Source organism: Triticum aestivum, chromosome 4B (assembly GCF_018294505.1).
Source record: "Triticum aestivum cultivar Chinese Spring chromosome 4B, IWGSC CS RefSeq v2.1, whole genome shotgun sequence".
Lineage (NCBI taxonomy): Eukaryota > Viridiplantae > Streptophyta > Magnoliopsida > Poales > Poaceae > Triticum > Triticum aestivum.
This window is the reverse complement of record NC_057804.1, coordinates 465,029,651-465,044,399: the sequence shown is the minus strand read 5'-3', so window position 1 is coordinate 465,044,399 and position 14,749 is coordinate 465,029,651. Positions and strand designations below refer to the sequence as shown.

The 14,749-nt window shown below is 44.5% G+C and overlaps 1 pseudogene; it reads right to left on the bottom strand.

Moving 5' to 3' along the window:
• Window positions 1–303: 303 nt before the first annotated feature.
• Window positions 304–3,766, bottom strand: LOC123094994 (zinc finger CCCH domain-containing protein 15-like; annotated as a pseudogene).
• Window positions 3,767–14,749: the final 10,983 nt, after the last annotated feature.

Genomic DNA, 14,749 nt, shown 5'->3' with positions numbered 1-14,749 from the left:
AAGTGCAAGTGTAGTGCAAATCAAGGTCCGTCAAGACAAATAATACCTCCGCAAAGATCCATTTTGTAAGTTGCGGTAAATGTGAATGACACTTCACATCCATTCAAAACCAGTTCGACATGATGACACAGGCTTTTGCAATGCGACAAGAAGCTCAGATTTTGGTGGCTAATGGTGAGTAGGAGCTAGCACAGAGCTAAAGTAACAAAACTGATTCCTGGATATTTCCCCCTTATTTTCAAACAATACAATTATAGAAGAGAAGTAATCCTCCATGATACAAGCTACATTGTGCAACAGTCATCAAAGATCCTGCTGCTTCTTGTCCTGAGCAATCTTCTTTCGGATCTCATGCGCTGCATTGAAGATGCCAAGCGTCGGTTTATTGCAGACGAAGCATTTCTTGTTCTTCGAGTGATGTCGAAATCAACAGATGTAGATTGTCAGAACTTTATTTGCAATATGAGCAACTATCATTCTATGAACTATGAAACCTCGAGAGTTATTTTCTTTGTGCAATTACTCAGTAACTCTTGAGTAACTAGATGAAATTTCCTAAGAGAACACCTAATGTTTTTGTTAGTTTGTTACAATGCGGTTAGATAAACCCTAGAGGTTTGTACACAAACGATTACAATTGACCCATGCACTGGTGACACGCAGCATCCAATTGTATGTAACAGGTTGTCTGTGCAGAATTTACGTTTCCAGACTCCTTACTCACATTCTATAGATCTGGACTAACTATGCAAGCCATGTTGTCGGTGTCAAAACCGGCGGATCTTGGGTAGGGGGTCCCGAACTGTGCGTCTAGGCGGATGGTAACAGGAGACAAGGGACACGATGTTTTACCCAGGTTTGGGCCCTCTTGATGGAGGTAAAACCCTACGTCCTGCTTGATTGATATTGATATTGTGGATGTTTACAAGAGTGGATCTACCACGAGATCAAGGAGGCTAAACCCTAGAAGCTAGCCTATGGTATGATTTTAAGGGTTGTTGTTGTTGTGTCCTACGGACTAGAGCCATCCGGTTTATATAGACACCGGAGAGGGCTAGGGTTACATACAGTTGGTTACAATAGTAGGAGATCTACATATCCGTATCACCAAGCTTGCCTTCCACGCCAAGGAAAGTCCCATCCGGACACGGGGCGAAGTCTTCAATCTTGTATCTTCATAGTCTTGAAGTCCGGTCGATGATGATAGTCCGGCCGATGATAGTTCGGCTGATGATGGTAGTCCGGCTATCCGGACACCCCCTAATCCAGGACTCCCTCACATGTGAATGCACTTCCTAGAACGTAGAGACTAACAAATAAGTCATCAAACTATCCAAGCTCTATGAATGCACTTGCTCCTCAATATCAAAGGGAAAAACTTATCTATTATCAAGTATATTTTCCATATTCCCTTTGAACCCCATTGGCATCTCTCTGTATATGTAATTTATTATTTGCAAGCAGGACAGGTCGTAAGATAGTCCTATGCAATCAAATAAAGATCTGTAACTCCAACAGAAACGGTGCACCAACTGAATAATATTTCAATTATTAAGCGGTCATGCATGGTACTCTCGGAACTAATATTTCAATTAAAAACATTCATATCACACAGCTAAATATAGATAGGAAGGAAACTCTAAGAACTCACAAAGCAAATATAAACTTGGATTTGACATTCTAGATATAATGTAATGTTGCATGCTATATGGGCCATATGGCTGAAAGCTTGAACCAACAAAACATTCAGCTAGTCCAAAGAAAATACATTCAGCTAGTATGGATACAGAAGTTTGTTTCCACCACATTGTCATATATCCATAATCATATGGTGCTTTATGTAATAGGGTAAGTTCATATGTATATATAATTGAGCTGAATACGCAATATCTCCAAAATTAGAAGTCTTGTGCAAGTGCTAATGTTTCAATAGTTAATGACTAGAACTCAAACAATCATGGTTCCATGTTACAAACAAACTATTAGCATAGCTATGCAAATGAACTAGATTTTCAACATGACAAACTTATTGATTGCATAGATGAGTAGGCAAAATTATCACCACAAAATCAGAAGAAACTGCAGGGTACCTTTAATGCGCAATGCTCGCAGAAATAATGCTTACACTTTGTGACTACCGGGTCAACAAAGGGTTCCCTGCATATGAAGCAGGCAAAGGGCAGTGCGTTCTCGTCATCACTGTCTTCCTCCTCTGCCTTGACATCACTAACATCCAACTCACGCATCACTATGCGTCGTTTGTGGGCTTTCTCGGCCTCATCCCACTCCCTCTCGAGCTGCCACCCAGACTTGTAGTCACCTTTGTCGTGCATGAACTTGCAGGAATCGTCGTAGCCACAATAGCCCGTCTCCTTATAATCCTTGCAAATGTCGGGTTGGTAGTCGAACCGCGTTGAGAGGCGTATGTGCACTAACGACCGCAGGGGGCCGTGCGTGTCGCCAGCCTTCTCTCCGGAAACCTTGTGCTCCCGCCTGAAGTCGGCCTTGTGATCCGTGTAGCCGTGGATCCCCTTGTAGGGCTCCCGGAGGAGGATGAGGCAGAGGGGTTCTTCTTGAGGGACTCCTTGGCCTGCTTGAGCTGTCGCTCGCGGATGGCACGAGCATCATGGTCGTATGTCGTCTCCGTCTCGAGCATTGCAGTGGCGCGGTTGTCGGTGGAGGACTGAATCGTCTGGGACGACTTGAACTGGAAACGGTGTGGCTTGTGTGAGCTGTTGGCAGAGGAGAAGAAGAGCTTGCTGGTAGTAGATGGCGGCTTCTTAGATCGCGTCGCCGCGATGGCCCTGGAATCATCACCGCCACTACCTTCTTCGTCATCGGAGCCGACGGAGGCGGTAGGACGCTTCTGGATATTCTTGGGTGGCTTCTGAAGAAAGTTACACATCGGCGTCGAACCGCTAGCACCGGGCTCGCCACCTCCGCCATTGAACATGGGGGTAGGGTTTGGGGGAAGGACGAGCTAACACCAAGAGAAATTGGGTCGGGCTACACTGGTCCAAGTGAGCCGTTTTCTACTGGGTCTCTAATGGGCCAACTGAACCGTGCTCAACTGGGTCTTTAGTAGGCCAAGTAAGCCGTGTTCAACTGGGTCTCTGATAGGCTGGTCTGTCCATGCCCAGTGCGCTTACATGGTTTGCAACCTTCTGCAAATTATGATGATCCTTTTTTTGTTTAACGACGATGATCATCGCCGTTCAACTCAAAGAAAAAAAATAGGATCATCATCGTCGCTGCCCCCTCTTGCTCCTGCTGTCCGGCGGCCCAATTTTGTGGTTATGTTTCTATGTCGGGCTGGGTGTAGCCCGGCTGCATGTCGGACTGGGTGTACATGCCGGACTAGGTGTAGCCCAACTGGGTGTGTGAGGCGGCCTTAGTGGGCTCCAAGTCATCCACCTACCCGTCCTCATAGAAACCTCCTCCTCGACTTCATCACGGATCATCTCAAACATCTTCATGTCTGCATCATCGTACACCGGCTCGCCCGCTTTAGGCATACCAATGAACGGTGTGGAGGCACATAGCTACTCCACGACCGATGTCCAGTCAAGCTGCAATGATGAACAATCCGATAAAAGCGATGGCACCGCATTGACATCAACGATGAAGGCACTTGCCAGTGGAGGATACCAGGGACTTCCTACCGAGCTGCTTGGCGTTGTAGTAGTATGGGGTCTTGTAATGCTTTGGACATGGTGGCAACACGATCAGCGACAATAGCGGGGGCCCGCGTCCCAGGCTCCTCCATCCACCACGTCTGCCACCTGCACGGCCGCCTCCGTCGGCCTTTTGCTTCTTGAGCATCGTCTTCTTTGCCGCCTTCACTTTGAGGCGGTAATTTTTCCTTGTCTCCAAGTTGATCTTTCACACGAGCGTGATCATCGGATCCTCCACCACCGCCATCTCCGACAGCTTCTCTTGTTGGACCATGAGTAGATGGCAGCAAAAAAGGGCGAGAATTAGAAGAAAAATGGCAGGATGTGTAAGTGCATCTAGTGCCACCCCTAGTTGGTTTTGGAGTATTGACGACAAACTTGGTTGAGGGACTAATGTGTTTGTGAGAATTGCAGGATAACATAGGTAGTAGTCCCATATTGATTCGGTTTACCTACCAGAGATGACCCCTAAAAATGTGTGAAGACATTGAAGACAATGGTGGTCTGTGAAAATATTCACAATGAAGACTATGACATGAGAAGACATCGCATGAAGACTATGGAGTGCGAAGACATAGTTGTTTCATAGTTTCCTTTTCTTCTTTGTTGAGTCATAGGAACCACCGTACTGTTAAGTGGGGTCCAAGTGAACAAAGTCAGAGTGACTGAGGTGATGCTCAACCAAATCCTATGTCTTCGAGCACAGACAATGAGAGCAAATCTTATCCAGAGTTGGATGAGTCAGCTTTACTTGTAGCCCAAGTCAAGTTGCTTGTGTGTTTGAAATCTGACCATTGGACACGTGTTAGTTCCTTAGTGACCCAGGGTCATTTTGGAAAAATCAGGTCGGATTGCCTCCTAGCTATAAAAAGCCCACCCCATACACCATAAATTGGTGGCGGCTCAGAGTTAGTATACGGCTTTTGTCGTTTGAGAGCAACCCACCTCCGAAGCCTTTGAGACAGTAATCTTTGCAAGGACAAAGCCCAAAACACCCAGAGACAAATAGTGTTAGGCATCACTGAAGTCTTTCTGTCTGCGAGATCTGAAGACTTATTACACTTGAGGACTATGAATCCTCCAGCCGGTTAGGCGTCGCGTTCTGAGCATCCAAGAGTCATTGTGGATTGCCGGTGAACAAAGTCTGTGAAGGTTTGGAAGTCTCCCTTGAAGACTTACCATAGTGATTGGGCGAGGACTAAGTGTTCTTATCTCAAGGGGAATAAGGTGAAGACGCGATCTTCTGAGTTGAATCTCAGCATCCCTAACCAGACATACAGTTGTCACAGCAACTGGAATTGGTCCAACAAATCCCTGTCCTCTCCGAGCAACTGGTTCCATCTTTTCACCTCTCTTTACTTATAGTTTGTCTTCGTGAAGTCATTGCCATTTGTCTGATCTGATTGACTTCACTGAGTGAAGACTGATTACTGTTTGGCTTCATACTATCTTCCATCCTAATCTTTACTACCTAGTTGTTGATAGTCTTCATGCTTTCACTTCATTGCTTACTTGACTACGGCTTGTCTAGTGTAGTCTACCTTCCACTGCATATCAATAGGTTCATTTCTATTGTTTGTCTTCAAAGCATTTGTGTTTTGAAGACTTTGATAGAAATCACCTATTCACCCTCCCTCTAGTCAAATACTAGCACTTTCAATTGGTATTAGAGCAAGGTGCTCCCTTGTTCTGTGTGATTCGGTTTAACCACCTGGAGTTTCAGCTATGTCGACTACAGGGATAATCAAAGTCTCCGCTGCTTGTCCAATTTTTGATGGTCAAAATTATCCCAGATGGAAGGCAATGATGAACAAGCGCCTCCTTGCCATGAACAGTGAACTATGGACCGTCACAGAGATTGGTCTCACGGATTTATGCAAAATGGCGAATGTTGACGACATTCAAAAGTACACTCGTCTAGATATCATGGCTAAGGACATTAGATGCTCATGCCTATCCAATGACGAGTTCAGGCGCATCATGCATCTTTGCAATGCGAAGCTTATCTAGGACCGGATTTCTGATGTCTATGAAGGTCATCGAACCCGTCAAGACCTGTGGTTCTGCGAGTTCAAAGAATCTCTTAAAATGATGTCTTTCAAACCCAAACCATCTAATCAAAACTACTGCCTCATGGCACGTAGTGTCAAGGTAACCTCTGACGATTCTAAACCTAGCTACAAAACACTTGCTAAAGTTGCAACTGAACAACAGAATGCTATGGAACATATTCAAAAGTAGCGATGACCTTTTGGACGCAGACATGACCCGAACTCAGCCCTTAATTGAAGACATTAAAAATCTTCATGTTAAGTACGAGGAACTTGAAATTCGTCATGAAATGCTCTCAAATTCTCATGAAAAGCTCTCCTATGATTATCTTCAAAGGAAGCAAGAACTTGAGAAGTTGAGATCGGCTCATAAAGATCTTCAAAAGGAGAACGAGTCACTCCTCGCTCAATAGATCAGTTCCGCTCAGGAAGGATTTGAACCACCATGTCTAAAATGTCTTGAGTGTGATAATGTTGTCTCTGTTGCTGAATGTTCAAATGCTGCTACTGTTGCAATATCTTCAACTTCTGATGTGGTAACTAACCCATCTGCTGAGGATACCACTACTATTGCTGATGACAATGTCAGGTTGAAGACTTTGCTTGAAACAGGAATGTACAAAAGTCTCAAAGGGCATCAGACACTATGTGATGTCCTCAAGAAATAGATTCTGAACCGAAACCCTAGGAAAGAGGGTGTTGGGTTCGAGAGGAAAATGAATGTTGATGGCTCTTACTGGATGCCTGAGCAGTACCCCAAAACCACATGGGTTGCTGCAAAGGGACCTTCAGTGGATCCATCTACCTTATCTGGCTTCTCTTGTGCTAACCCAATTATCATTGATGAATCCTTTGATGCAAACTATAAAATGTTCAAGAATCAGAATGGTGAAGTGTTTGCCAGGTATATCGGTACTAACTGCAGGAATGGACCACCTTTTAAGAAGATATGGATACCCAAGAGTTGTCTTGAGAATCTTCCCGTGAATGTCATGATGACACCACCTGGGAAGAAGACAAATCCCAGACCAAATGCTTCATACGGTCCAAAGGCTTCATACAGATAGAGGACTCACAAGAGTCTAGCTAATGCCGATGTTTTGCAGGGAAATCAAACTCAGATTTGTGAATATGAGCGTGTTTCGTCAAACCGCTATGTTCATAAGACCAAGAACTTTTCTGCTTATTCTCATGAGTATTATTCACCTCCTGCAAGGCTATTTGCTAGGGCTCCAAAGCCGAAGTTTTCAGATGCTGCACTTAGACTCATTGCTTCTAAGCCACCCCTGAAGATGTGGGTGGTTAAGAAAACTTAACTCTCTTTTTGCAGGGTAAGGTCTCCAGCCGAAAATCAAAGGCGTCAGATGCTAATGCTGGGGACCTTAAACATCTTGTGGGATGCAAGATAAAATGTCCAAATGGTCTTATTATGTATCTCTTCCCGGGATTCCTTGACAATCATCCTATTTATCCTAACCAAGATCTGAACTTTCATAATCCGCTTGCTTCTCAAATGTTTATGCTTTCACAATACCCATGGTGAAGCCTATCCCCCAAACTGTACTATAGGATATGACACCAAAGGCTTCAGAATGGATTATGGATAGTGGATGCACTAACCACATGACTGGTGATCGAAGTCTTCTGATGGATTCAACCCTTCGTTCGTCTGACAAAAGTCACATCACATTTGCTGATACTGGTAAAAGCAAGGTATTGGGTCTAGGTAAAAGCAAGGTATTGGGTCTAGGTAGAGTTGCAATCTCAAAGGATCAACACATGGATAAAGTGATGCTTGTTGAATCCCTTGGTTTAAACTTAATGTATGTCTCAATGCTTTGTGATCTGAACATGATTGTGATATTTGGAAAATATCGGTGTCTTGTGCTTATGGAATCTGACAAATCTCTAGTCTTTGAAGGGTATTAAAAAGATGATATGTACATGGTAGACTTCTCAACAGGACCACAGTTGGCCATATGTCTTCTAGCAAAAGCTTCGGAGTGCTGGCTCTAGCATCGAAGGCTAGGACATGTTGGCATGAGGAATTTGTACACTCCCGTGAAGAAGAAGCATGTCGTGGGCATCGAGGGCGTCAAGTTCAAGAAGGATCATCTGTGTGGTGCTTGTGAAGCTGGGAAGATGACAAGGGCCAAGCATCCCTCGAAGACAATCATGACGACATCAAGTCTCTTTGAGCTACTTCACATGGACTTATTCAGCCCTACTCACTACTCTACTCTCACTACCACTGCTTGTCTCTATGGCTTCGTCATTGTTGATGATTACTCAAGATATAAATGGGTGCATATAATCCTCTACAAGACTGAAGTGCAGGATGTCTTCGGACAATTCGCCAATCGTGCCATGACGAACTATGGCATCAAGATCAAGCACATCAGAAGTGACAACGGCACAGAATTCAAGAACACCGGCCTCGACGCTTATCTTGATACACTGGGTATCACTCATGAGTTCTCAGCTCCTTACACACCTCAGCAGAATGGCATCATGGAGTGCAATAACAGAACCCTCATTGAGATGGCTCGGATGATGCTTGATGAATACAAGACTCCAAGGAAGTTCTGGCCTGAAGCCATTGATACTGCATGCCATGTCATCAACCGTGTTTATCTTCACAAGCTTCTAAAGAAGACATCATATGAGCTGCTAACTAGTAAGAAGCCAAACGTCGGTTACTTCAGAGTATTTGGTGCTAGGTGCTGGATCAAGGATCCACATTACACTTCAAAATTTGCACCGAAAGCACATGAAGGTTTTATGCTTGGATACGGAAAGGATTCGCACTCCTATAGAGTCTTCAACCTCTTTCACTATAAAGTGGTTGAAACTATGGATGTGCGTTTCGATGAGACTAGCGGCTCACAAAGAGATCACCTGCCAAATGTGCTAGATGAAGTCCCTCCTAGTGAATCTATCAAGCTTATGGGTACTAGAGAAATCATACCTTCATAAGCTCAGGCTGAAGAAGAAATCATCATTGCACCAAATCAACCTGAAGACAATGCTCAACCTGAAGTCAATGCTGAAGCTGAAGAAAATGATTTGCAAGGGCAAAATCTTCGTCCAGTTCATCCCCGTGTTGAAAATGAAGTACATATTGAGAAGATAATTGATAGCATCAATGCGCCTGGTCCACTCACTCATTCTAGAGCAACACAGCTAGCAAATTTCTATGGGCACTTTGCTTTTGTCTCTATATCTGAACCCAAGAAAGTTGTTGAAGCCTTTATGGAACCTGAATGGATTCAAGCTATGCAATAAGAACTTCATCAGTTCGAGCTGAACAATGTATGGGAACTGGTCAAGCGTCCTGATCCTCGCAAGCACAATATCATTGGCACCAAATGGATCTATCGCAACAAACAAGATGAGCATGGTCAAGTTGTCAGAAACAAGGCTCGTCTAGTTGCTCAAGGTTACACTCAAGTAGAAGGGATTGACTTTGATGAAACATTCGCTCCCTGGCAAGGCTTGAAGCCATTCGCATACTGCTAGCCTATGTCAACCATCATAACATTCTTCTGTACCAAATGGATGTGAAGAGTGCCTTTCTCAATGGCAAGATTGAAGAAGAAGTGTATGTTGCACAACCACCTGGCTTTGAAGATCCAAAACATCCTGATATGGTATACAAGCTCAACAAGGCACTATATGGCCTCAAACAAGCTCCTTGCGCTTGGTATGACACACTCAAAGACTTGCTGAAGAGCAAAGGCTTCAAACCTGGTTATCTAGATCCTAAACTCTTCACGAAGACATATGACGGTGAACTGTTTGTGTGCCAAATCTACGTGGATGACATTATCTTCGGCTGCACTGACAAAAGATACAGTGATGAGTTTGGGCACATGATGCAAGAGCAATATTAGATGTCCATGATGGGTGAGCTAAAATTCTTCCTCGGTCTTCAAATCTGTCAGTAGAGCAATGGCATCTTCATATCTCAAGAAAAATACCTCAAAGATTGCCTAAAGAAGTTTGGAATGCAAGGCTGCAAAGGATGCACTACACTAATGCTAACCAAAAGTCATGTATGCTCCGACGACAATGGTAAAGAGTTCGATCAAAAGGTATACCGCTCCATGAGTGGTTCTTTACTTTACTTATGTGCATCTAGGCCAGATATAATGCTTAGCATTTGCATGTGTGCCCGATTCCAAGCGGTACCAAAGGAATCGCATCACCTAGCGGTGAAGCGAATACTTCGATATTTGGCTTACACCCCAACAATAGGATTATGGTATCCAAAGGGCTCAACATTTGATCTGATTGGATATTCTGATGCTGATTATGCTAGTGACAAGGTTGATCGCAAGTACACTTCAGGAACATGTCATTTTCTTGGACGATCTCTTGTCTGTTGGTCTTCAAAGAAGCAGTACTTTGTGTCTCTCTCCACTGCTGAATCTGAATACATTGTTGTTGGATCGTGTTGTGCTCAGCTCCTCTAGATGAAGCAAACTCTCAAGGACTATGGCATCCACACGAAGAATGTGCCACTATTCTGCGACAATGAAAGCGCCATCAAGCTTTCCAAGAATCTAGTTTAGCACTCGAAGACAAAGCACATTCAGATCTGTCATCACTTTCTCAAAGATCATGTCAACAAAGAAGATATTGATATCATTCACATCAACACTAAAGAACAATTGGCAGATATCTTCACAAAGCCCTTGGATGAGAAAAGGTTTTGCAAGTTGCGGTGTGAGCTAAATATCTTGGAATTCTCAAATGTCCTGTAATTGGACACACACATCCTAATGTTTATGCATGTTGATGACTTAGATGTGCAACACATGAAGTAATGTATATCTTCAATCAATGAAGACTTGACCTCTGAGTGTGAATACATTAATGTGGAAATTGACTTCGGAGCGCCACGATAATTGTGCACAGTGTCTGGGTCTAATACTTCCTATACAATGGGTAATGCCACCACCAAAATTCTTTTTGAAGTGTTTCTCTTGGCATCATGGTTGCATAGTCTTCGCATTTGGTTTGTCTTCAACATTGACTTGACTTCAAGGTTTATCTTCACAATGTTGAGTTGATATATATATATATATATATATATATATATATATATTGTTTGTGTTTTGTCCTCTACAGCATTCACTTATAGCTATGTCTTCATTCTTGAATCCTTATTAAACTAAGTGAATGTGATCGGACCCTAACCTATTCTGTGCTTCTACCTCAAACTCTATCTGTTCAAATCATATGCATTCTATTGAAACCTGTCAATTGTCTTCTCTGAGTCCTTGTCATCACAAGACAATGTGACAAACATTTAAATCTGGTTTTAATAATATATCCTTATTCCCTGAAAACCGGAGAAGCCGGAACGACCACCTGACAATCCAGGTGTGCGTGGGAACATGGAACAACTTTCAATGAGTTGCATGCATGTCACGTGTCCCTCAGATGTGAACCGCTAGGGGCTCCTGAGTAATTGTGTTGCGCCGCCCTCCTCCTTCCTATAAATATTCATCTGTGCAATCAATAATCTGTCCTTCCACTCTCTCTACCACGCACAAACCCTAGCACCACCGCTAGCTCGCGTCGACGCTGGAGACGAAGCGCTTAGCTATCGCGACTTCTTCGACGCCGTCCTCACGCCGCCCGCGGACCTCGCCATCTCCACCGCCGCCAGGTGTATTCCGCCACCAAGTTAGGGCGCGGGAGATTGAACTGCTCGGCCTCTCTTTCAACCTCGTCTAGCAGTTCATCGTCGGTAATTAAATCTTACTTTTTACTGCCTTTTTGATTCGTCAAATCCATCCACTTCAACCAAAAGTGGTTTCTTCACCTCCAAATCTGGATATATCTTCTCCTGAATCTCATAACATGCCAAGTATATTCGCTTATGCTTCATAACTAGTTAGATTCTTCACTTGTACTTATTCATGGATTTGTACAAATCTGGAACCAACTCTCTCCAAATAAGTGAATGTCTTCGCACTATGAGGTCAATGTCTTCTAAACTGATTTATCTTCAAAATCTTCTGAGAATGCATATGACCTCTTCCCCTTCCCTCGCATCTCTAATGCTATCACATGTACATGTCCGTGGGACAATCCCTTGGTTCTCATAGTCTGCATTCATTTGCAGAATACTTACAGCATCACATCGAATCTCCTGAAGCCAGTTCTTGTCTGACTAGCAGACGAAAGCCTTTCACTGTGTTGAAGCCAATCAGTCTGAATATTATGGCTTCAGAAAAGTCTGCATGCAAAGGTGGCACGCAACACCGTGGGAACACTGCACTTGATTTGCCTCCTGATCTGTATGAACTGTACAAGTCAGATCCTCAGGAAAGTTACAACCAGCGCAAGAACCGGATTCAGTGGATCCAAAGATATTGGGTTGAGGAATGGTTCAAGTACAGGTTTGTAACGCATGAATATGCTAAAAAGAACGCCATTAAGCACACGTGGGGTGACTGTTTGTACCACGGGTTGGTGCCAAAGATTAAGGCTGAAGCTATTGAACGGGAGTTCTATCCTTGTATGGTCAGAGGACCACAGCCTGAAAATGCCAACCCATCTTCTCTTTTATGGTGTCATGAAGACAATCTCTTCAAGCACAACTATCAGTTTGCAAGAGATTAAATTGTCAAGAATCAAAAGGAGTTTGGCCTCAACTTCAACCTTGGTCCCTCTACTCCAAGATCTGATGGGACACGTGAAGCTTATGAGATCAGAATTGGCCCCTTCGCCAATTTTGATGGGCTTCTATCTCAGATTGCTGCTCAGAGAGCAGATGTGGAGCAATCTGCTAGAGAAGCTGATTCGGATGAAGCTCCCTCACCTCCAAAGGAGAAAAAGAATAAGAAGACAAAAGCTACCAAGCCATCTGCTTCACCAAAAGCTTCAACAAGGAAGACACTGAAGTCTGCACCGCCTGAATCTAGTGTGCAGTCTGAAGATGTATCTCGCGTGTCCAAGAGGACCATGAAACCATTGCCCAAGAAGGCCACTGGGCAACCCCTGGCACCGTTTGTTGTTCTGCACAACAAAGATGACACCATTGATCTGTCCAGCGATGAAGATCTTGGTGATGATGCTCTTGAGATGCTTATCAAGAGCAAGCAAGAGGCAAAAATCTTCAATGACCTGCCCCTCTTCGATGTTGACATTCTGAACAACTTCATTGATGAGTGGTTCGACGACTAGAGCATCAATATTGGTGATCTTCAACTTCCTATGGACATCAGCTTCACATTCCACAGAGCCATTGCAGGCGAGTTGGCCTTCGCTCAGAAGATTGTCGAGATCAAGAACAAAATCGATTATGAGAAGGCTCACTTCAAGAAGAACATGGCCAAGCTCAGCGTGGCAGATGTTCAAATCTTCAAGAAGATGTTGCATGACCTCAAGGAGGAATTTGATAAGAAGCGCACTGAAGCTAAAGGCTCATGAGAACGCATGAAGTACTTAGCTCAAAAATGTGTTCAAGCACACAATGAAGTTGACAAGCGCAAAGCTCTTGGGCGCCCTGGCATCGATCCTAGGATGGCTACCAAACCAAAGAAGCCTGTTGTGACCCAAACTGCACCAAGGCAGGAAGAACCTCGCATTGTCTTCCCTGCTAGCATGACAGGCTTGAAGCCTAAGGTCCCCTTAGGAGCTTCAGAGCTGAAGAAGACAAGGGCAGTTGAAGCCGAAGCCAAGAAGCGCAAGCACAAGGATGCATCTGACGATGCCCCTTCCAAGAAAAAAGTTGAAGACTAAGGGAACTAAGTCTTCAAAGAAAGCGCGTGTTGCGGCCTCTCACCCTCTCATTGTTGAACCTATCTCTATTGCTCCTCCAGCTGCCACCAACAAAGATCATCGTGTTGTGATCCACCAGCCTGCTTCCACAGAGGCTCGTGTAGATGAACAAGTTCCAGCTGTTGACCCCAACGCAGCTGAAGACATTGGTCATGACGACAATGTTGTTGATGATGAAGTCCTTCCTCAACTCGAGCACCACTTGGTATCATTGCCTGCTCCAACAAGCAGCAGATACACTAGCATTGGTCATCCATTGACGCCAATTGCTCAACATGATTCCTGGGCTGAGCGCCCGCAAGAAGAAACACATGTTCATGATGAGACACCCCACACTCCCCCAGCACAAGTTACCAATCCGATTCTGAATGACGACAACTACATGGAGACCACTCCATCACCAAAGGCGTCGCCCATGTTTCAACGGCTTGTCAAAGGTCTCAGGCCATATGTCTCCATGTCAACCATCCCAGAAGAAGATTCACAACAACCCAGTTCAGTGGCACGTCAAGTGTTCCCTGAAGAGAATCCTTCTGTGACGGTTCCAGAGTCTGAAGCTAAAGTTGCTGAAGACATTCCGGCTGCATTGGCCGATGAAGAAGAAAGAAGAGAAGAGAGAGTTGCCACACCTCCAGCTACAAACCAAGTCATTCTCGAGAAGAATGTGATTGCGCCAGACCCTCCGGTCGTTGACCAAATGGAGGTTGAGAACAATGAGGCTGCCACAAACACTGCTGAAGCCAATGACCCTGTCTTGGCTGAAGACCATGTGGAGCCTGAAGCTAATGTTGTGCTTGAAGCCAATGTGAACCCTAAAGCTTATGTGATTCCGGTCCCCGCTCACGGTGCCATTCCTCCCCCAAGTCCACACACTATGGAAATGGCTTACAATCATGATGGGGAGTTGGTGACAGTTTGCTGGCCAATCATGGTTCCTCCCACTGCTCCCGGACCACAATATGATTATCATGTGGAGCAGCGACTGTCGGTGTCAAAACCGACGGTTCTCGGGTAGGGGGTCCCAAATTGTGCGTCTAAGGCTAATGGTAATAGGAGGCGGAGGACACGATGTTTACCCAGGTTCAGGCCCTCTCTATGGAGGTAATACCCTACTTCCTGCTTGATTGATCTTGATGATATGAGTATTACAAGAGTTGATCTACCACGAGATCATAGAGGCTAACCCTAGAAGCTAGCCTATGATCATGATTGTTGTTGTCCTACGGA